The sequence below is a fragment of the Schistocerca serialis genome, chromosome 8, assembly GCF_023864345.2.
Source record: "Schistocerca serialis cubense isolate TAMUIC-IGC-003099 chromosome 8, iqSchSeri2.2, whole genome shotgun sequence".
NCBI lineage: Eukaryota > Metazoa > Arthropoda > Insecta > Orthoptera > Acrididae > Schistocerca > Schistocerca serialis.
This window is the reverse complement of record NC_064645.1, coordinates 481804259-481826154: the sequence shown is the minus strand read 5'-3', so window position 1 is coordinate 481826154 and position 21896 is coordinate 481804259.

The window sequence follows — 21896 nt, the reverse complement described above, 5'->3', positions numbered from 1 at the left end:
AACTGTATCAAACGCCTTGTGGAAGTCAAGCAACACGGCATCTACCTGGGAACCTGTGTCTATGGCCCTCTGAGTCTCGTGGAGGAATAGTGGGTTTCACACGATCCTCTTTTTCGAAACCCATGCTGATTCCTACAGAGTAGATTTCTAGTCTCCAGGAAAGTCATTATACCCGAACATAATACGTGTTCCAAAATTCTACAACTGATCGACGTTAGAGACATAGGTCTATAGTTCTGCACATCTGTTCGACGTCCCTTCTTGAATACGGGGATAACTTGTGCCCTTTTCCAATCTTTTGGAACGCTACGCTCTTCTAGAGACCTATAGTACACCGCTGCAAGAAGGGGGCCAAGTCCCTTCGCGTACTCTGTGTAAAATCGAACTGGTATCCCATCAGGTCCAGCGGCCTTTCCTCTTTTGAGCGACTTTAATTGTTTTTCTATCCCTCTGTCATCTATTTCGATATCTACCATTTTGTCATCCGTGCAACAATCTAGAGAAGGAACTACAGTGCAGTCTTCCTCTGTGAAATAGCTTTGGAAAAAGACATATAGTATTTCGGCCTTTAGTCTGTCATCCTCTGTTTGAGTAACATTTTTGTCACAGAGTGTCTGGACATTTTGTTTTGATCCACCTACCGCTTTGACATAAGACCAAAAATTTCTTAGGATTTTCTGCCAAGTCAGTACATAGAACTTTACTTTCTAATTCATTGAACATCTCTCGCATAACCCATCTCACACTACATTTCGCTTCGTGTAATTTTTGTTTGTCTGAAAGGCTTTGGCTATGTTTATTTTTGCTGTGAAGTTCCCTTTGCTTCGGTAGCAGTTTTATAACTCAGTTGTTGTACCACGGTGGCTCTTTTCCATATCTTACGATCTTGCTTGGCATATACTCATCTAATGCATATTGTACGATGGTTTTGAACTTTGTCCACTGATCCTCAACACTATCTGTACTTGAGATAAAACTTGTGTGTTGAGCTGTCAAGTGCTCTGAAATCTGCTTTTCGTCACTTTTGCTAAAACAGAAAAATCTTCCTACCCTTTTTAATATTTATATTTACGCCTGAAATAATCGATGCTGTAACTGCTTTATGATCGCTGACTCCCTGATTTGCGTTAACTGTTTCAAATAGTTTGGGTCTGTTTGTCATCAGAAGGTCTAATATATTATCGCCACGAGTCGGTTCTCTGTTTAACTGCTCAAGGTAGTTTTCAGATAATGCACTTAAAAAAAATTCACTGGATTCTATGTCCCTGCCACCTGTTATAAACGTTTGAGTTTCCCTGTCTATATCTGGTTAATTAAAATCTCCACCCAGAATTATGACATGGTCGGGAAACCTACTCGAAATATTTTCCAAATTTTCCCTCAGGTATTCTGCCACAACAGCTGCTGAGCCAGGGGGTCTATTGGAACATACATTTACCATGTTTGAGCCAACTTTAACCGTGACCTTCTCCCAAAGTATTTCTCAAAAAATGGTTCAAATGGCTCTGAGCACTATGGGACTCAACTGCTGAGGTCATTAGTCCCCTAGAACTTAGAACTAGTTAAACCTAACTAACCTAAGGACATCACAAACATCCATGCCCGAGGCAGGATTCGAACCTGCGACCGTAGCGGTCTTGCGGTTCCAGACTGCAGCGCCTTTAACCGCACGGCCACTTCGGCCGGCAAAGTATTTCTCGGATCTCAGTTAATTTCCTTCGATACTGTTGCACTTTTTATTGCTGTAAACACGCCTCCCTCTTCACTGTCCAACCTGTCTCTGCAGTATACATACCAATCTGAGTTTAGAATTTCATTACTGTTTACATCTGGTTTCAGGCAATTTTCTGTCCCTAGCACTATGTTGGCATTGTGGCCTTTTATTATTGAGAGCAGTTCTGGGAACTTTCTATAGACGCTCCTGCACTTTACTATTACCACATTAATGTTGTTATTCCCTGTTGCGTTTTGCCTACTGCTTCCTTGCCGCATCTCAGGAGACGTCTTGTCAGGCCTAGGGAGGGAATTCTCTAACCTAAAAAACCCACATGTGCATTCCACACGTACTCCGCTACCCTTGTAGCCGCTTCCTGCGTGTAGTGCACGCCTGACCTATTCAGGGGAACGCTACACTTCACCACCCGATAGCGGAACTGGAAGAAGGTGAGGATTTTGTTAATGCATTGTGGTGTGTTTCCAAACTCCATACAGGCACTGCAGTCAGAAGGAGATCTGTGTCTGTCACCCAGACATTCTCATCATCCTCCTCGTTATTTTGTACCATCCAACAGAGAAAAACGTACGAACTATAAAAACTTCGTTAACGTCATCGGTAAAGAAATCGATATTACCATGTCCCTCTCTTCCGATATATCGAATGCAAATACTTTCTCCATGCTAACATCGAGATTACGTAGCGATCCTATTAAATATCCAGGTATTGGTTCACTGGAGCAGGTGGCCAGTGATCGAAGTCGCTTGCACAGACAAGTGTAAAGTTTCATCGACCTTACTGTAGGATGACCATATCCCACAGACTATCAAACACAAAAGAGAGTCCCTGTGTTGTTCTTTAATAAGCAGTTTGATGCATTGTTTTTTTTTCTGCTGTAGCACATACAAGTAATATATGCCTACAGCTCTGTACACCACGATACATTTTGTTTCTCCACCATGAGGTCTGTGTCAGGTGCCAAACCGACATTAATACATTTCGATCCACTAGCTCTTACAGAAAGCTGGTCATCACCTGATATAAACTATGCTGCAGTGCTCTGACATGTGCAAAGAAAATGACTACGTCCGGTCATAAAGGAGGTGTTGATTTGATGTCGAAAACTGCGATTTCAACGCATCGATAGCCTTGGGGGATGAAAGATTTTACATGGAAAACTATGTCCAGGCTATTGATAGGATATAGATACTGATATTTCTCCGCAAGATTCACGAGGAGGTATTTCTAATACTTCGCTCATGGTCGAATGTCATCAGAATGGGGCTGCAATCATAATAGTTCATTGTTGTTACAGTAATAAATATGTGGCAGTTTTCCTAGGAAGACATTATTTGGGGTGCAGGGCTCATAATGGAGACAGGCGGTGGCCAGAACGAATTAACATTTCCGACTTAAGCCAGTCGCGAGCGGTGGGTACAAAGAAAAGTTCTGGTCAGCCAGCTATTCGGTTTTTTTCCCGCAGCTGTGGGGGCAAATCCCAGCGGCAGCCCTCATAGCGCACTATGGATAGATGAATAGTGAACTTATACTCAGTGTGTTTTGGGCTATCTCTGTGATCGCATGTGATGCTTGTATTCTCCATGGAAAATTGAGCCATTCAATATCGATCACTGCCAAATGTGGACGCTGGACATATTGATAACATTCGAATTCCTATCACTCTGATCATCCCTGGATGTCCTCCATGGTGGAGGTGGTGCACTCTGTTATACACTGACGTCCATGACTGTCGCTGCAGTCATGACGGCAGTTTTCTCCGACCTCTGAGCATTGGCGCTGGCACTGGACGAGGGGATGGGCATGCTGTGTGTGGACAACTGGGGAGTGAGTGGGCTGTACATAACAATGTTTTCAGAGATCTTATGCATCTAGCCATGACAACTACTAGGATTGTGGTTTAGCACTTCTCAGTACATTGCAGTGCACTCTGTCGTGTAGTGGTATGTGTTGTAGTATTATCCTATCCCAGTGTAGACCCTTTCCTCCTCCATTGTTCTGATGTAGCTAAGAGAACGAAGTTAAGAACTGTACGGTGCTTTATAAAATACACTTAGTAGACCTGTAGTGGTTGGTATTACACACCCTGAGGTATAAATTCACGCCAAAATTTAAAATTCTATCTCTCATTTTATGCAGCACCGCTTGCAGTCGAGATGTCAGATCACCAATTGTTTCCAGTAGTGGTACGGAGAGCACTCACATCAGTCCAACACCACTGTACACTGTTTAAGGACATAGGACGCAATTGAGCTGAAATCTGAAATTCTCAGCTACCTGCAACATAATGGACCTCCTGCCGATTGACCTACCAGATAAACTAATCATAGTATCTACAAATATATAATGCAAGGAAAAACTGTCCCACACAGAGGGTATCGATTTAATTAATTAATCGGTCAATCAATAGTGTGTGGGAATATTTCCAAATCATCCACGGCTGGGGATTACCATGTGTCCAGTATTTTGTTCACAATGAAGGAATGTTTAGTGTGGCACATGCCAGACTCTCACTGGTCAGGAAGTAGCAACCGGAGAGAGAGAGAGAGAGAGAGAGAGAGCGAGAGAGCATATGTTTCGAAAGGAATTTCCCAGGTATCTGTATCAAAGAGTTTCCACCACCTACGAGGGTCACTCCAAAAGAAATGCACACTATTTTTTTTAATCCATCTTTTATTCTACATGTTTGAAAGTTTTACAGTGTGTAGATACATCCTTTAGGAACAATATTTTCATTTCTCCACATCATTTCCATCCCTCTCAACTGCCTTACGCCATCTTGGAACCAGCGCCTGTATACCCGGACGGTAAAATTCTGGACCAACCTGTTGGAGCCACTGTTTGGCAGTGTGCACAAGGGGTCATCGTCTTCAAACCTTGTTCCAGGAAGAGAGTCTTTCAGTTTCCCAAAGAGATGACAGTCACATGCAGCCAGGTCAGGACTATAAGGCGGGTGTTTCAGTGTTGTCCATCCGAGTTTTGTGGTTTTTTGACTGACATGTGGCCGTGCATTGTCGTGGAACTGCACAACATCCTGCTTTTGCCAATGTGATCGAACATGACTCACTCGAGCTTGAAGTTTCTTCAGTGTCGTCACATTTGCATCTGAATTTATGGTGGTTCCACTTGGCATTATGTCCACAAGCAAGAGTCCTTCGGAATCGAGAAACACCATAGCCATAACTTTTCCAGCAGAAGGTGTGGTTTTGAATTCTTTTTTTTCCTTGCGTGATTGCCTCTTCGTCTCTGGTGAAAAATGATGGAGCCATGTTTCATCACCTGTCGCAATTCTTCCAAGAACTTTATCTCCACCATTCTCGCACTGTTCCAAAATTTCGCTACCGTTTTTCTAGTTTCTTTGTGAGCCACTGTTAACATCCTGGGAACCCACTTGGCACAAACCTTTTTTAACGCCAGCACTTTCATTATTCTGCAAACACTTCCTTCCCTTATCCCAATGTAGCGTGATATTTCGTTCACTGTGATGCGTCTGTCAGCAGTCACCAATTCGTTAACTCTCTGCACATTGTCTGGAGTGTGTGCAGTACGAGGCCTGCCGCTGCGAGAACAATCCTCAATATTGCCGTGCCTCTTTCATCACGTAGCCTGCTTGCCCACCAACTAACTGTACTGCGATCGACAGCAGCATCTCCATACAACTTTTTCAACCTCTTGTGGATGTTTCCCACTGTCTCGTTTTCACAGCACAGGAATTCTATGACAGCATGTTACTTCTGACGAACGTCAAGTGTAGCAACCATCTTGAAGACATGCTGTGATGGCGCCACTCAAGGGAACAAGTTGAACTAAGTTTGAAAACAAGCGGGAAGGATGTACCTACACACTGTAAAACTTTCACACATGCAGAATGAAAACTGTATTTTTACAAAAATAGTGTGCATTTCTTTTGGAGTGACCCTCGTATATCAAAGAGTTGCCGCCACTGGCAACTGGAGAAGTGAGGGAAAGCAGAAGAGGGAACTGGAGGGAGGAGGGTGGGAGTATTGCTTCTCCCAGCGTTCTCTGCAGGTGGTATAGTGAACTAACTGAGTCAGTATCTGCACAGCAGGGCGAGCACATAGAGTAGATGCTTCCACTGACCTAGTGGGGAAGGTGTGTGTTTGGGAGCAGATTGTGCGGGTGCTGCAGCCAGGAGTAGCCACTTGAGATGGCAAAGGAGACCACCGCGAACAAAGGGGACCACAGTTGTGGGTGTAAGTTGGCTGCTGGACGGTCACAAAAAATGAGTGCAGTTTTCTGAGACATTATGAACTGCTTATTTGGATAGGATGGTCGTCATTCCCCTGAGCAGTGGTACGCGACAGGAAGTAGCCACTTGGGGTGTGATAACACCATGAGACAGTACTGATGCAGTGGCCAAAAGTGGTCACAGGGTCCGAATGGGCATAGTGCGGCCTCTTGGAAACTGGCGCATAGTGCAGCTTGGTGAAGCGATTGGCATGTGAACGCGCAATTTCCTGGCATGCACATCTGCCCTACAGTCGGTGCAAAGGTGGGATCGGGAGAGATTTAACAGTGTAATTACGCGTGGTGAGTTATGGTGTCGCCGATTTCGTGATGGTATTCCTCGTGCAATCAGGAAAAAGCGATCTATTTAATTATTTCTTTTCGATGTGTTTTACAAGTTCTGCATCTTCCAAAACAGCAGAGAATGATGAACTTCAGCCGCCAAAGAAAAGAGATCCAACCCCTGCAAATGAGTTTTATAAATAAACAATATATCCTTTGCTATGTAATCAATATTGATATGAATTTCCTGTCCTGGGATCCTTCCTCTCCAGCACACACTGAGTCTTTTTCCCGTCAGTTTCCCAGTGGAGGAGGGGAGGTGGCCTGTGGATTTACTAGAATGGAGGGGTTGGTTAATTTATTGATTTAATTAATTAGTTAATGTATTTGACAGCAAATAAAAGCTTGTATCGCCGAGGGGTGTTCCCAGAAGGGTGGGGAAGAGGAGGGGTAGGGGGTAGGGGTGGGGAGGTTTCTCAGACAGAGAAGCCATGTCGCGGCAGAGAGCAAAGGTACTGGCAAATATCTAGTCACTAAATGGGATTTTATAAAGCTCCAGTTGGTGGGGAACGAAAGATGAAGGGACTCATTCCAAACAGTGTTTGAGAAGACAGGGCACAAGTGGACAGTAGACCATTGCTGAGGAGTGGGCAAAATGCTTGGCAAAATGCTCAGCGATAGAATTCGGTTTGTTGAGGATAACCCCATTCAGAGAAATTCCATGGCCACCTTCATGAGAACGGCGGCCGAAAATGAGTGTTATCTTTGCCAATACCTGTGAGGAGGGAGTATGTGGCCCAATGGAAGCGAATTATCGTTCCCAACAAATAGGTTTCTCGCATTTTAGAGGATAATGGGCCCGGACATCAAGCTGTTTAAAGGCCAGGAAGTGGTCGAGAGATGGATGCCATATGTAGCTTTGGAGGGCATTATGGTGGTCTTTAATGGCCCCACCAATGTTGGAGTCCATCAGGGGACAGTCGTCCATCAGGAAGAACCCAAGGAAGAAGGAATCACTGAAGCAGCTGCTGAAAGGATGGCATTAATCAGACTTCATATGGGCACATCCATGCCATCATGTGGAGTGGTTGGGATGGCAGCTGAGGAAAAGGCATCCCAGTCTGTATTAGTAGAGATCGAGCTGCAAAGGCACCCAGGTGAGTGATGCTGGAGAAAAGATAAGATGATCGGAAAATGATCGGTGTCACACAAATCGACATGAACTCCCCACTGAACAGACTGAAGGAATCTAGGACTACAAATGGAAAAATCAATGGCCAAGGAAGTGTGTGGGTGCTCCAGTGCTGAGGAAGCAGAAATCAAGCCCTGCCAGCAGGTCTACATCTACATCTACATGGATACTCTGTAAATCACATTTAAGTGCCTGGTAGAGGGTTCATTGAACCATCTTCATAATTCTCTGTTATTGCAATCTTGTATAGCACGCAGAAAGAACAAACACCTATATCTTTCCGTATGAACTCTGATTTCCCTCATTTTATCATGATGATCGTTTCTCCATATGTAAGTTGGCGTTAACAAAATATATTCGCATTCGGAGGAGAAAGTTGGTGATTGGAATTTCCTGAGAAGATTCCTGCACAAAGAAAAACCCCTTTGTTTTAATGATGTCCATCCCAAAACCTGTATAATTTCAGTGATACTCCCTCACCTATTTTGCAATAATGCGAAATGTGCTGCCCTTCTCTGAAGTTTTTTGATGTACTCTGTCAGTCCTGTCTGGTAAGGATCCCACACTATGCAGCAGTATTCTAAAAGAGGATGTAAAGCGTAGTGTAGGCAGTCTCCTTAGTAGATCTGTTACATTTTCTAAGTGTCCTGCCAATAAAACGCAGTCTTTGGTTAGCCTTTCCCACAACATTTTCTATGTGCTCCTTTCAATTTAAGTTGTTCGTAATTGTAATTCCTAGGTATTTTGGTGTCAGTGGCCGCAGTACTATCCCACAGAGGGTTATGGGCGTTAAAGTTCCCAAGGAGAAGGAAGAGAGGAGGGACCTGTCAAAGGACGGCAAGAAGAGCAGGGAGTTTAGAAGGCCAGTCGGGGGGGGGGGGGGGGGGGAGGGAGGAATAAAGATTGCAATCATTACTGTAGAGTCTAAATGAATCTGAACAGCCACCACTTTCATCACAGTATGAAGAGGAACCCACATAACTAACAATGTCCATGCAGACCAGCGTATAGATACCGCTGGAGACTAGCAGTTGGCCGACTTAGTGCAAGTAGAAGGCCTGGAAACCATGAAGAGTTGGTGAAAGAGTATCCAACAAGATTCTTGCAATATAACAAGAGCAACAGAGTAGAGAAAAAGAAGAGACCGCAATACAGGAAGGTGATGATAGTAAGCATTACAGTTCTGTTGGAGAAGAGTAGTACAAGAGGCCAGATGGACATCAAATGGGCTACAATCGTTCATTGTGCCAAGTCAGTGTCCATCACCGGTAAGTGCAGAGTGACATCCATGAATGTAAGATCTGGCCATGATTGAGATGGAGAGGGCAAGACACCCTGGGATGTCGAGGGGCCTCGTCCCAAGACTTAAGCACCTTCTTCTTCTCCTTTGGAGTACAAGAGGAGGTGTTGTTGAGAATAGAGCAAGTTACAGCCATATCAGGATCTGAAAGAGAACACATGGCCTGAACCTGCAGAGAGTGGATCCCATATCTGACTTGAAGTAACAGGCTTCTTATTCTGGAGACACTGGGTAGGGCATTCCTAGAGGGAGTTGCATCCCTGGTGGGTGCCAGAGAAGAGAGTTTCTTCTCCAGCTGTGGAGAAGAAGCAGTTCCATGAGGGGAGGAACAAGAACTATCAGGAAGAAGGAAAGGGGAAGGGGGCAGGATGGAGGAGCAGGAAGAGGAGGAGGAAAGATTGCAACAGAAGCAAAGGAAGACGTTAAAATACTGGGTGGGGGTAGTCTAATTTCTGTTGGGTCTCAGAGAGGGATGGGAAGTCGAGGGTTTTGAATTCCTGAATCTTCCATTTCCTTTTATGGATACAACATCTGGTGAACGAGGAGAATGTGGGCCAGAATAGTTCACATACTTGGAGAGTGGGGTTAAAGCACTCCTCATATCAAGAGGGTGGCCACAGTCATTGCAAATTGGGTTCGCCTCACATCTCAAAGACATGTGACCAAAATGGAGACACCAGAAACAGCACATGGAAAGTGGGCTGTAGGGCTTCAAGTCACAATGATAGACCATAAGTTTGACTTTTCTTACAAGGGTATTTCCCTCAAAAGCCAGGATGAAAACACCAGTATCAACGCAATTGTCCTTAGGACCTCTCTGGACTCAGCAGACAAAATGAATGCCTTGCTGTGCCAGATTAGTCCCGAGTTCCTCGTCAGTTTGAAGAAGGCTGGATCTCTCTTAACTACTCGAAAGCACAAAGGGAAGCTGATTGACTAGCAGAAAAAAATTAATAAGAATGGAGCCACATCACATCTTACTAAGTGAGTCAGTATCACCAAACTTATCTTTGATATGTTCTACAAAAAAAAATGCAGTTTGGTAGCAGTGAAAGTCTCCCCGTCTGTCCTGTAACAAACCAAATAATGGGGAAAGGGATTCGACTCAAGCCAATGAGCCTGCCCCTCCTCCAGGGTGTGCTCTGGAAAGGAAAGACCAAGGAAGCACAAGTAGAGGAGAGAGGGAACTGCTCCTATCTGAAGAAATAGCTGCAGAACAGCGGCCAGAAGTATGGAGATCAGCACACTTTACATGCAGAATGTCCGCTCTGATACCACCCACTCCAATCAGGGGCTCACACTGTGAGTGCCACCCAGCTGCAGCATGGTGGTCATCGCCAGGAGTTCTGGTGCCCAAAAAAGACAAGCAACCATTCCTAGGTGTACACGAGGCAGTTACAGCTCAGGTATCAGGAGTGTGATCCCTAAGTTGTCAGGGGGTTCAACCAGATAGGAACATGACAGCCCAACCACACAGACTGTCTACCTGTGCTGGTTACCTATCTGGGCAGGGGGACATGGTAGGCGAGGAAGGGGGAAAGGAGAGGAGGGGAGCAGAGGAAACCACAGCAGAGATGCTACGGAGGGAGTCCTTCACCAAACAGCTTACTCTATGGATACAGAGTTTAGAAAGGGAGACCAGACCCCAAGGAGGACCAGAAAATGCCAAACGAAATGGAGAATGGAAACAAGACACACAGGACCAAAAAGGAATAGCAGAACTAAGGTCACCATAAAGAAAAACACAGAGGGAGAAAGGGGGGGGGCAGGAGGGGGAGCAGTTAGGATGGGAAGGAATGGATACAAGGATGGGGATGCAGCCTGGGAGAGAAGAAAGGCTGCAGTAGCTCACTACTCCATGCCTACCACACACATACCTACAAAAGAGCTGTGGGTCACCTGAGGGGGGGGGGGGCAAACAGGGTGATGACGACTATTTTCTGGATGTCGCCACAGTGCACAGGGCTTTTTAAATACACCCTATTACAGCTGATTATCCTGAATACCCTTGTGCCAGTGAGCAAGTGCGTGTAGTCTTGGATGTTGGGTATAGGGTAGCTATCATGTATAGTTCTGGAGTTAAGTACCCTTTAGTCTCCACAAAGTCTGATCAAATCATCTTCCTTAGGTATAAAATTAGTGCTGTCTGAGGGTTGGACAATACCTGCTTCCAAAAGTTAACAAATTGTGCCTTTAACAGTCTGTAGGTGTACAGGGCACAAATGTCAGGATTTCTGACAAACAGAAGGAACATTGTTGGCCACAATTCAGTGCATAGTTCCATATCATACTGCATGTGCTTGTGCCTGTGTGTTGGTGTTGAGGGGTTTGTTTCACTGTTTACAAACACTGCACATAGTGACTTACTAAACTTGTTGTGATTGCTGCTGGTCAATGTCGGCATGCACTGCAGTGAGATGACTGCTGGCTGTGGGATGTGACTCAGTGGTGGAGGCATGGTCAAAGGTGGCATCCTGTTTGCTGCAGCCAGCTGTTGACACCTTATGACATGTAAGTGATCATGTAGCAATGTGAGTGCTGTCTCCGTCTCCCTAATGTGATGCTGGACGTCTGTGTTTTCAGTGTGCAGTACCTGTGATTGGACATTGCAGTCAGTGTATCATTGATGGGTGGTTAAAATATTGTCTATCAGTACAGTGAGTAGTGAAGTGTTTTGGCCCAGTAGGCATGGTTGTAGCAAAATGACCCTCCATACTGTTCACAGTAGCATGGTGCATTAGCACTGCTTGTACTTCGTCAGGTGACAACTTACATAACTGTAGAAAATCCCTGCTGATTATGGGCTCACTGACATCTATTACATAGAAGGTCAAGGTGGTCTGAAGGTTTTTCAACAGGTGAACAATGTGAATAGTAGTCCTGTACACTAGTACCTCCAGGTTGTTCATGGAGTGAAGTAGGAGAGCTGATGTTGGTTTAAAGGCTGATGTGCTGCTGTATGGAGAGGAGCTGAAGTCAGCTCCCATGTCCACTAAAAAGTAATGTTGTGTAGTGAGGTCAGGCACAAAGAGGCATTCTTGCATAGGCTTCATATTGATGGCATATATGTGAATGGGGTGGATGGCTTTGCCCTATGTGGCTGGCCAAAGTGTATGTTTGTGCAACATTTGTGAACAGTGTGTATTGTTTTGAAACCAGCAGACCAACAACCACAGGCCGGTGTGACATCAGTTACATCACTGCTGTGCAGTGCAGATGAGGTGGTCGTGCTATTGTGTGCTGCCAGCTGTCAAAGCAATGTGACGTCAAACTCATGTTGTGTCAGGCTAACTCGGCTGGGATCAGGCAGTGCGGTGCAATGGCCCAGTCCCGCACATGGTGGTGTTTCTTTGTCTGTCTGTTTAATATCTACCAATGAGAACATGTGATCTACTAATGTGAATCATTTTGCTAGAGGTTCGGATTCGTGTACAGTCACCGCCAGTTGCAATTCAGGTGGTAACTTAATGATCCGTAGGCTCCAAAAGGTCATATCCTTCAAGAGAGTATTGTCAATAGTTGTGCAGAGGCTACAGTAAAGTTGTGAGGATGTGCTGTCATGCAGTTGCTGTTCATAGATAGCAGCTTGCAGCTGCTGTTCCAGGGTTTGAGAGAATCTCTGCAAGACAACAGTGTTTGCTGTGCTGTACTTGTTTGTGTGCACTAGTAAAAGGACAATGTCACTGATTCCTTCAGCCTGTCCTGCCAGGTTGTAGAGCAGGTTGACATATTTTGAAACATCGTCTAAAGTACCGCTTGCTTGAAAAATTAAATCCACTGTCACAAACCCCAAAAATGGATGAGTAGGGTCGAACAGTGGTAGTTTGAGGTGCAAGCTGAACCTTGGAGGTGAGGCTGAAGAAATAAATGTAGCATTGATCAACAAGATAGGCAACATGGTTGCCAGTTGTTCATGACACGCCACTGGTTGCAGCAATGTGGTGAGCGGTTGCTTGTATCCGTTTCATGGCACAGAACATGTGAAAGTGGTGTTACAATTATGTTGCAATCTTTGCTGGTTAAGAGCACTGTCTGTGGCAGCATTGTTTTCGAAACTTAAGACCAGATTTGTTGGGAGCCACCTTTGTTGAGATACAGTTAGGCTCATGTTGTCCTTATGTACGAGACGCAAATTGTCGATGCAGTCAGTTTTTGCCACTGTATTTACAGAATGGCAACATTGCACATGCTGCAGTGCAATCCTGTTGGCATCTTGATGGGCAATGTGTTGTGTGATGACCACATTGTTGTGATGAAATACTCTGGATTGGGTTAATGTGGAGTGATGAATTTAAGACCCATTTCGCAACAGATGTGAGGTCGCCAGTGTAGGAAGCAATGACAAAAGAGCGGTAAGATCAGCTCCCAGTGATAAGTGATGCAGTTAAGGTAACACACTTTATCAGAAGAGTAACTATACAACAAGTCTGCAATAAACACTGGTTGAGAATGCACTGCCTTTCTCCTTTCTTGCTGGTCAGAGACGTTCTTGTGTCATGTAGATACTGATATCCACACAAGTCTTTATTTTATTATTTTGCTTTGTTTTCATTACACATTGCAGATGTTGTATGACAGCTTACAAAATAAAAACTTAGAAAGAAAAAAATACTCATTGGCTCATGGTGTGGGTTCCTGTAGTCATGTCCTAGTCCATGAACCACGGGCAACGTATGAGTGGCCAAGTAAGTGGTCCGGACAGTTGGGATACCATTTACTTTGGAATAAGGCTGGGCATCTCGGACATATTCTGAGTCGTGGTCACTTTTGTGCTCATACAGCAAAGACTACTAAATCCACCGGTTAGTCCCTCAACCGTTAGGGGTAAAACCCAATGGGACTCGGGGCAAGTAAGGCTAGCAACCTGCTTCCCTGGTACTTTAAATATGATGCTGGCAACAATCAGAGCAAAATGCCTCGGACCTTTGGAGGTGACAGAGTCCCACCTCTAACTGACAAACCAGGGACTCCTAAGATACGACTTGGCAAACAAATGGTAATGAGATGGGGAGCTATTAATATCAATGGGGGCTGCTTTGGGAAGAAGGTAGAGCTAGCAGAGGCTGCAAGTAAGATGGGGCTGGACGTTTTAGCTGTTAGTGACAGTCGGGTAAGGGGTGAGAAAGAAGAGGAAGTCAGAGAATACAAGGTCTACCTGTCAGGAGTCAAAGCAGGAATAGCACAATGGGGTGTAGGGCTTTACATCAAGAAAGAAATGGAACCCAGTGTAGTTGCAATAAGGTATGTAAACAAACAACTGATGTGGATAGATTTGACAGTGTCTAGCAAGAAAATTAGGATTGTGTCAGTATATTTGCATTGTGAAGGGACAGATCAAGATAAGATGGATAGTTTTTATGAGGCACTCAGTGATGTAGTTGTTAGAGTAAAGGACAAGGACAGTATTCTTCTGCTCATGGGTGATTTTAACGCCAGGATTGGAAATCGAACAGAAGGGTATGAAAAGGTTATGGGTGAATTTGGAGAGGATATGGAGGCCAACAGGAACGGGAAACAACTCTTGGATTTCTGTGCCAGTATGGGCTTAGTAATCGCAAACTCCTGTTTTAAACATAAGAACATTCACCGGTATACTTGGGAAGGCAGGGGAACCAGATCTGTCATTGACTATATAATAACAGATCAGGAAATCAGGAAGGCTGTGAGGGACACACGTGTATTCAGGGGATTCTTTGATGACACTGATCATTATTTAATCTGCAGTGAAACTGGGATTGTGAGACCGAAAGTGCAGGAGGTCAGGTCCATATGTAGGAGGATAAAAGTGGAGAAACTTCAGGATAAGGAAATCAGGCATAAGTACATAACAGCGATCTCAGAAAGATACCAGTTAGTTGAATGTAGTCAATTACAGTCATTGGATAAGGAATGGACAAGGTACAGGGACACAGTACTAGAAGTGGCTAAAGAATGTCTTGGAACAGTAGTGTGTTAAAGTCGGATGAAGCAAACAGCTTGGTGGAATGACACAGTCAAGGCAGCCTGTAAAAGGAAAAAGAAGGTGTATCAAAAATGGCTACATACTAGAACTCAGGTAGACAGAGAAAGTTATGTTGAAGAAAGAAACAAAGCCAAACAGATAACTGCAGCATCCCAGAAGAAATCTTGGGAAGACTTTGGAAACAGGTTGGAGACTATGGGTCAAGCTGCTGGAAAACCATTCTGGAGTGTAATTAGCAGTCTTCGAAAGGGAGTTAAGAATGAAATGACAAGTATTTTGGGCAGGTCAGGAAAACTGCTGGTGAATCCTGTGGATGCCTTGGGCAGATGGAGGGAATATTTTGAAGAGTTGCTCATTATAGGTGAAAATGCGATCAGTAATGTTTCAGATTTCGAGGTAGAATGGGATAGAAATGATGATGGAAATAGGGTCACATTTGAGGAAGTGGAGAAAATGGTCAATAGATTGCAGTGCAAATGAAGCAGCTGGGGTGGATGAAATTAAGTCGGAACTCATCAAATACAGTGGAATGTCAGGTTTTAAATGGCTGCACAGGATAATTGAAATGGCCTGGGAGTTGGAACAGGTTCCATCAGACTGGACAAAAGCAGTAATCACACCAATCTTTAAACATGGAAACAGAAAAGATTGTAACAACTACAGTGGTATCTACGAGATTATGGAATAGGAGGCAAACTTTTGCAAGCAATTAAAGGTCTTTACATGGATAGTCAGGCAGCAGTCAGAGTTGACGGTAAATTGAGTTCATGGTTCAGAGTAGCTTCAGGGGTAAGACAAGGCTGCAACCTGTCTCCACTGTTGTTCATATTATTTATGGATCATATGTTGAAAACAACAGACTAGCTGGGTGAGATTAGGATATGTGAACACAAAATAAGCAGTCTTGCATATGCGGATGACTTAGTTGTGATGGCAGATTCGATTGAAAGTTTGCAAAGTAATATTTCAGAGCTAGATCAGAAATGTAAGGACTATGGTATGAAGATTAGCATCTCCAAAACAAAAGTAATGTCAGTGGGAAAGAAATATAAACGGATTGAGTGCAAAATAGGAGGAACAAAGTTAGAACAGGTGGACGGTTTCAAGTACTTAGGATGCATATTCTCACAGGATGGCAACATAGTGAAAGAACTGGAAGCAAGGTGTAGCAAAGCTAATGCATCTGATCTACTCTCTTCTGCAAGAAGGAAGTCAGTACCAAGACTAAGTTATCTGTGCACCGTTCAATCTTTCGACCAATTTTGTTGTATGGGAGTGAAAGCTGGGTGGATTCAGGTTACCTTATCAACAAGGTTGAGGTTACGGATATGAAAGTAGCTAGGATGATTGCAGGTACTAGTAGATGTGAACAATGGCAGGAGGATGTCCATAATGAGGAAATCAAAGAAAAACTGGGAATGAACTCTATAGATGTAGCAGTCAAGGCGAACAGGCTTAGATGGTGGGGTCATGTTACACGCATGGGAGAAGCAAGGTTACCCGAGAGACTCATGGGTTCAGCAGTAGAGGGTAGGAGGAGTCGGGGCAGACCAAGGAGAAGGATGATGATGATAACATAAAGGCACTACACATTGTGTGTTGTATGTATGTATTTTCGCTAGCAAATAAATATCAGTGTGTTGAAATGTTTGGAAGACACTTTCCCTGATGTGATGCTTACAAGCTGTTTTTAATAAATGAATTTGTCACAAAAGGTAGGTGACACCATGATGATAGAATGTGCATATCAAGCTTTTGATACTGTAAATCATGACACACTTGTCCAAAAACTGACAAGCTTTGGTTTTCAAGAAAAATCTTTTAGTTGATTGTCATCATACTTGGGAAACAGGAAACAAATGGTTGTTACATCTGTGCTGTCCTGTGAGTAGATTAGGGACCTGATGCTATTTTGCAGCTGTGAACTGTCTTGTCCAATGTGCAGTCTCAATTACAGAGAATACAAGTTGGAAAGATTTTCAGATAAGCAAACTTGGTGGGAAAATGGCTAGAAATTCCGATAAATAACTAAGACAAAACATATATGTAGGATAGGACACTACTCTTGAATCCCACAAGTCACTAACACACCAACTGTATAGCATGCTATTCTGCATGTATCCTGTGTCGCTAATTGTTGCGAGAAATGAACTCCGAACTTGGGGGCAGACTAATGAAGGTCCAATGTCTGAGGCGGATTGAGTTTGGACTATCCAGCAGTGCCATTATAAAGGCTCTCAAGATGAATGTCTCATGCTCTGTCCTCGACTCTGTCTAGAAGCTTCACTGCTACTGGTCACATAGCCCACACTACTGTGACCACAAAAGCAGAGTCTTTCCTGCTTCCTAGAGTCCCTGCTGACATTGGCTTACTCCTTTACTAATACACACACTGTGCAACATTATAACTCTGGTAACTCACTCTTAATACCTAAAGGGATTCATTTGCAAAACTGCCCTCCTTTGAGTGAAAATTTTGTAGTTCCCACCCTCTAGAAATTAGAAAATTTTTCTGTTAGTTGTGTTACTGTGTGGCTCACAAGTTCATTTCTGTATGTACACTTTTTCCATGTGTTTCCATTTTACATAATCAATTTTCTTCCTTCATTTACACACAAAGCCTTTGCTATACACATATTCAATTTTTCAGTTAATCATCAATCTTTTGGCACATATTTACCTATGTGCACATTTAATTACATATCCTTCAACATATATCACACAAAATAATTTCCTCACTTTCAATTACATATAATCTCTTACATACTTATAGCACCATTTTTATCATAAGTGTGCAAAATAGCTCTTCATTCTGAATTACAGACTTTCCTTTATAATACATACATTTGAGTGAATCAACTCTTGCGTTACGAACACATCATGAATATATGATTTCTTTTATAATACAAAAATTTGCACAAAGCAACTCTTCTATCATGAATCCATCATAATTTTTTTTCTTATCGAGATCAAAGGTGAGGGGGATGTTCAGGTTGGTTACACCAAACAACACCCATCTTGCAGTAGTTCATTTATTCACCACTTTACACAAGGAAGTCTCACAAAGAACTGACATGGTGGAACAGAACAAAGATAATGTTTAGCTTAGTTCAAAGATGGATGCTCAGTGTCCAAAGATGAACGCATATCAATGCTAGTGTCAACCTCATCGGCACAACATAGACCCCCCTACCCCCCCCCCCCCCCCACAGTACGGAGTACTCTTGAGAGGCCGGGGGTGGGGGGGGGGGTGGGGGGGGTGACTAAGGTGTCGGGGCAGGGATGGTCCGCGGGAGCTGGACCACGGTCAGCTCAACAGCGTCATCGGGTGGGTAGATGTCGCAAAGGAAGCGTTGAAGCGTGCCGGGCATCGTACTGGGCGTGCTGGTCATGTGGCGACAGGTAGGCCGGCGGTTCACAGGTGGAATGGAGCGACGACGACGATGTCTCCGGAGGGCGTGGCGAACACACAAAGTATGTCCAGGTCGACGTCGGGCGGGAGGGGAACACATTTCACCAGGTGGCAGGGAATGGCGGAGGTTGTGTCATGAGCACTGGATGGAGGGAAACACACGACTAACAGTGTATCATCGCACAGTATTATTGAGATGTCATGTATTATGTCGGGGGGGTGGGGGGGGGGGGGGGACAGGCAGAACACCTTGAGCGAGGGCACGTACAAGATGGAGGGGCCTAAGAAACCTTGACAGGGCAAGGCAGGTGACGATGGAGAGGTCGAAGGGACTGGCGAAGGGGCCGGCGGTGAGGCCGTGATCGTAGGTAAGCTCGACGTGGGGAGCATGTGGTCACTCGACAGAGTAAGTGAAACCGGAGTAGAGGGTGAGGTCAGAGGAGGGCTCGGGAATTGGAACTGAAAGTCACTCGACGGAGTGTGTAAGTCCGCATGGAGGGAATGGTCGGAGCGTCGTGAGCCACGACAGTGAGTGGTGTGGTTCGGGCCTGAAGGGGGGTAGAAGAAGACTCAACATGAGCAGGCTTAAGTCTGTTGAGAGAGAATGTAACAGCTGAATCTTTCATCTGGATGTCATAGGTGTTGGCTGAGCGCCGTAGAAATCGGTACGGGCCGGTATATGGAGGTTGGAGGGGATCACGGGCAGTGTCATCTCGGAACATGACGTACTCGCAATTGTCCAGAGATTTCGGGACGTGAACCTTAGGGTGGGAATGGCTGGCGGGTGGAGGGATATGGAAGTTGATGAAGTGGCGTCTGACGCGGTCCACGAAGGAAGGTAAGTCAGGCTGAGGGAGAGAACTGGAAGGGCTCAGCCAGGGAGAACAATGTTCTGGCCATATACGAACTCACCTATTGTGCCTTTGAGGTCTTCCTTATAGACCGCACGAATGATGAGTAGTTCAAGGGGAAGGTCCTCCATCCATAGAGTGTAGTGGCATCAAAGAGCTGCCTTGAAAGTGCGGTGCCAGCGCTCAACTAGCCCGTTACTTTGCGGGTGATATGCTATGGTATGGATGCCCTGGTCAGTCGTGATGATAGCTGGACATCCAAAATGCAATACCCATGACTCGACGAAAGCTCAAGCAACAGTTTCTACCGTAATATTGGGGAGGGGGACAGCCTCGACCCAGCGAGTTGTTTGGTCGATAGACGAGAGAACATAATGAAAGCCGTTAGAGGGGGAGAGAGGGCTGACAATGTCAATTTGAATATGCTGGAAATGCCCAGGAGGGGTCGAAAAGGCGCCGAGGGGAGATGAAGTGTGCTTGTGTACTTTGCAGCATTGGCACGCAATGCAGGAGTGTGCCCATTGCTGGCAGTCCTTGTTGACATATCTCCACACAAAGCACTCCGCTACGAGGTGGGCGGACGCACGAACACCGGGGTGGGCTAAATTATGCAATGCATTGAAGACAGCTCAACAGAGCGTGCCTGTACTGTCGTCGCACCAGATCTCACCAGAAACGCCAGGGAAGGTGGTGCGGACGAAGTGTAGTGAAGAAGTAGAGTTTGAAATCAGGTTTTGTGTTTCCTCATTGGCGGGTTGGAAGTTAGGCAGTTCAGAGAGGTCTAACAGTGTCAACTCGTGAAAGGAAATCAGCAACTACATTGTCAACACCCTTTATGTGTCTGACATCGGTGGTGAACTGAGATATGAAGTCCATGTATCTGAAGCGGCGAGGAGACCGGTCAGCTGGCGGGTTTGTAATGGCCGCAGCCAGGGGTTTGTGGTCCGTTAAGACATAGAAAGGGCATCCCTCAACGTCACTCTTAAAATGCTTGATCGCTTCGTAGACCGCAAGCAACTCCCTGTCAAATGCAGAATATTTCTGTTGTGCATTGGTTAGCTTGCGCGAGAAGAACTGCAGAGGCGAAGTTTGGTTGTCGATTGTCTGGCTAAGGACAGCAGCGATGGCAGTATCTCTCGCATCTGTGGTGATGAAAAGCTGTGCATTGGGATGAGGATGAGCAATGGTGCAGGTCTCAGCAAGAAGATTTTTGAGGGAACTGAAAGAGTCAGTCATAGCAGGGGTCCATGGAACGGGTCGAGATCCAGAAGTGTTGGTGCCTGCCAAGGTCCGTCGGTGGAGCCTGAATCTCCGCAGCTGCATTTTGTGTGTATGTTTGTGTGTCTATCGACCTACCAGCACTTTCATATATATATATATATATATATATATATATATATATATATATATATATATATATATATATATATATATATATATATATATATATATATATATATATATATATATATATACACACACACACACACACCAAATGCAGCTTTACTGTATGAATAAATGATGATGTCGTCCTCTTGGGTAAAATATTCCGGAGGTAAAATAGTCCCCCATTCGGATCTCAGGGCGGGGACCACTCAGAAGGACGTCGTTATCAGGAAAAAGAAAACTGGCGTTCTACGGATCGGAGTGTGAAATGTCAGATCCCTTAATTGGGCAGGTAGGTTAGAGAATTTAAAAAGGGAAATGGATAGGTTAAAGTTGGATATAGTGGGAATTAGTGAAGTTCGGTGGCAGGAGGAGCAAGACTTTTTGTCAGGGGAATACAGGGTTATAAATACAAAATCAAATAGGGGTAATGCAGGAGTAGGTTTAATAATGAATAATGAATTTAATAATGAATAAAACAATAGGAATGCGGGTAAGCTACTACAAACAGCACAGCGAACGCATTGTTGTGGTCAAGATAGACACGAAGCCCACGCCTACGACAGTAGTACAAGTCTACATGCCAACTAGCTCTGCAGATGACAAAGAAATTGAAGAAATGTATGATGAAATAAAAGAAGGGAGACGAAAATTCAGATAGTCATGGGTGACTGGAATTCAGTAGTAGGAAAAGGGAGAGATGGAAACGTAGTAGGTGAATATGGATTGGGGGTAAGAAATGAAAAAGGAAGCCGCCTGGTAGAAGTTTGCGCGGAGCATAACTTAATCATAGCTAACACTTGGTTCAAGAATCATCAAAGAAGGTTGTATACATGGAAGAACCCTGGAGATACTAATAGGTATCAGATAGATTATATAATGGTAAGACAGAGATTTAGGAACCAGGTTTTGAAATTGTAAGACATTTCCAGGGTCAGATGTGGACTCTGACCACAATCTATTGGTTATGAACTGTAGATTAAAACTGAAGAAACTGCAAAAAGGTGGGAATTTAAGGAGATGGGACCTGGATAAACTGAAAGAACCAGAGGTTGTACAGAGTTGCAGGGAGAACATAAGGGAACAACTGACAAGAATGGGGGAAAGAAATACAGTAGAAGAAGAATGGGTAGCTTTGAGGGATGAAGTAGTGAAGGCAGCAGAGGATCAAGTAGGTAAAAAGACGAGGGCTAATAGAAATCCTTAGGTGACAGAAGAAATATTGAATTTAATTGACGAAAGGAGAAAATATAAAAATGCAGTACATGAAGCAGGCAAAAAGGAATACAAACGTCTCAAAAACGAGATCGACAGGAAGTGCAAAATGGCTAAGCAGGCATGGCTAGAGGACAAATGTAAGGATGTAGAGGCTTATCTCACTAGGGTTAAGGCAGATACTGCCTACAGGAAAATTAAAGAGACCTTTAGAGAAAAGAGAACCACTTGTAAGAATATCAAGAGCTCAGATGGAAACCCAGTTCTAAGCAAAGAAGGGAAAGCAGAAAGGTGGGAAGAGTATATAGAGGGTCTA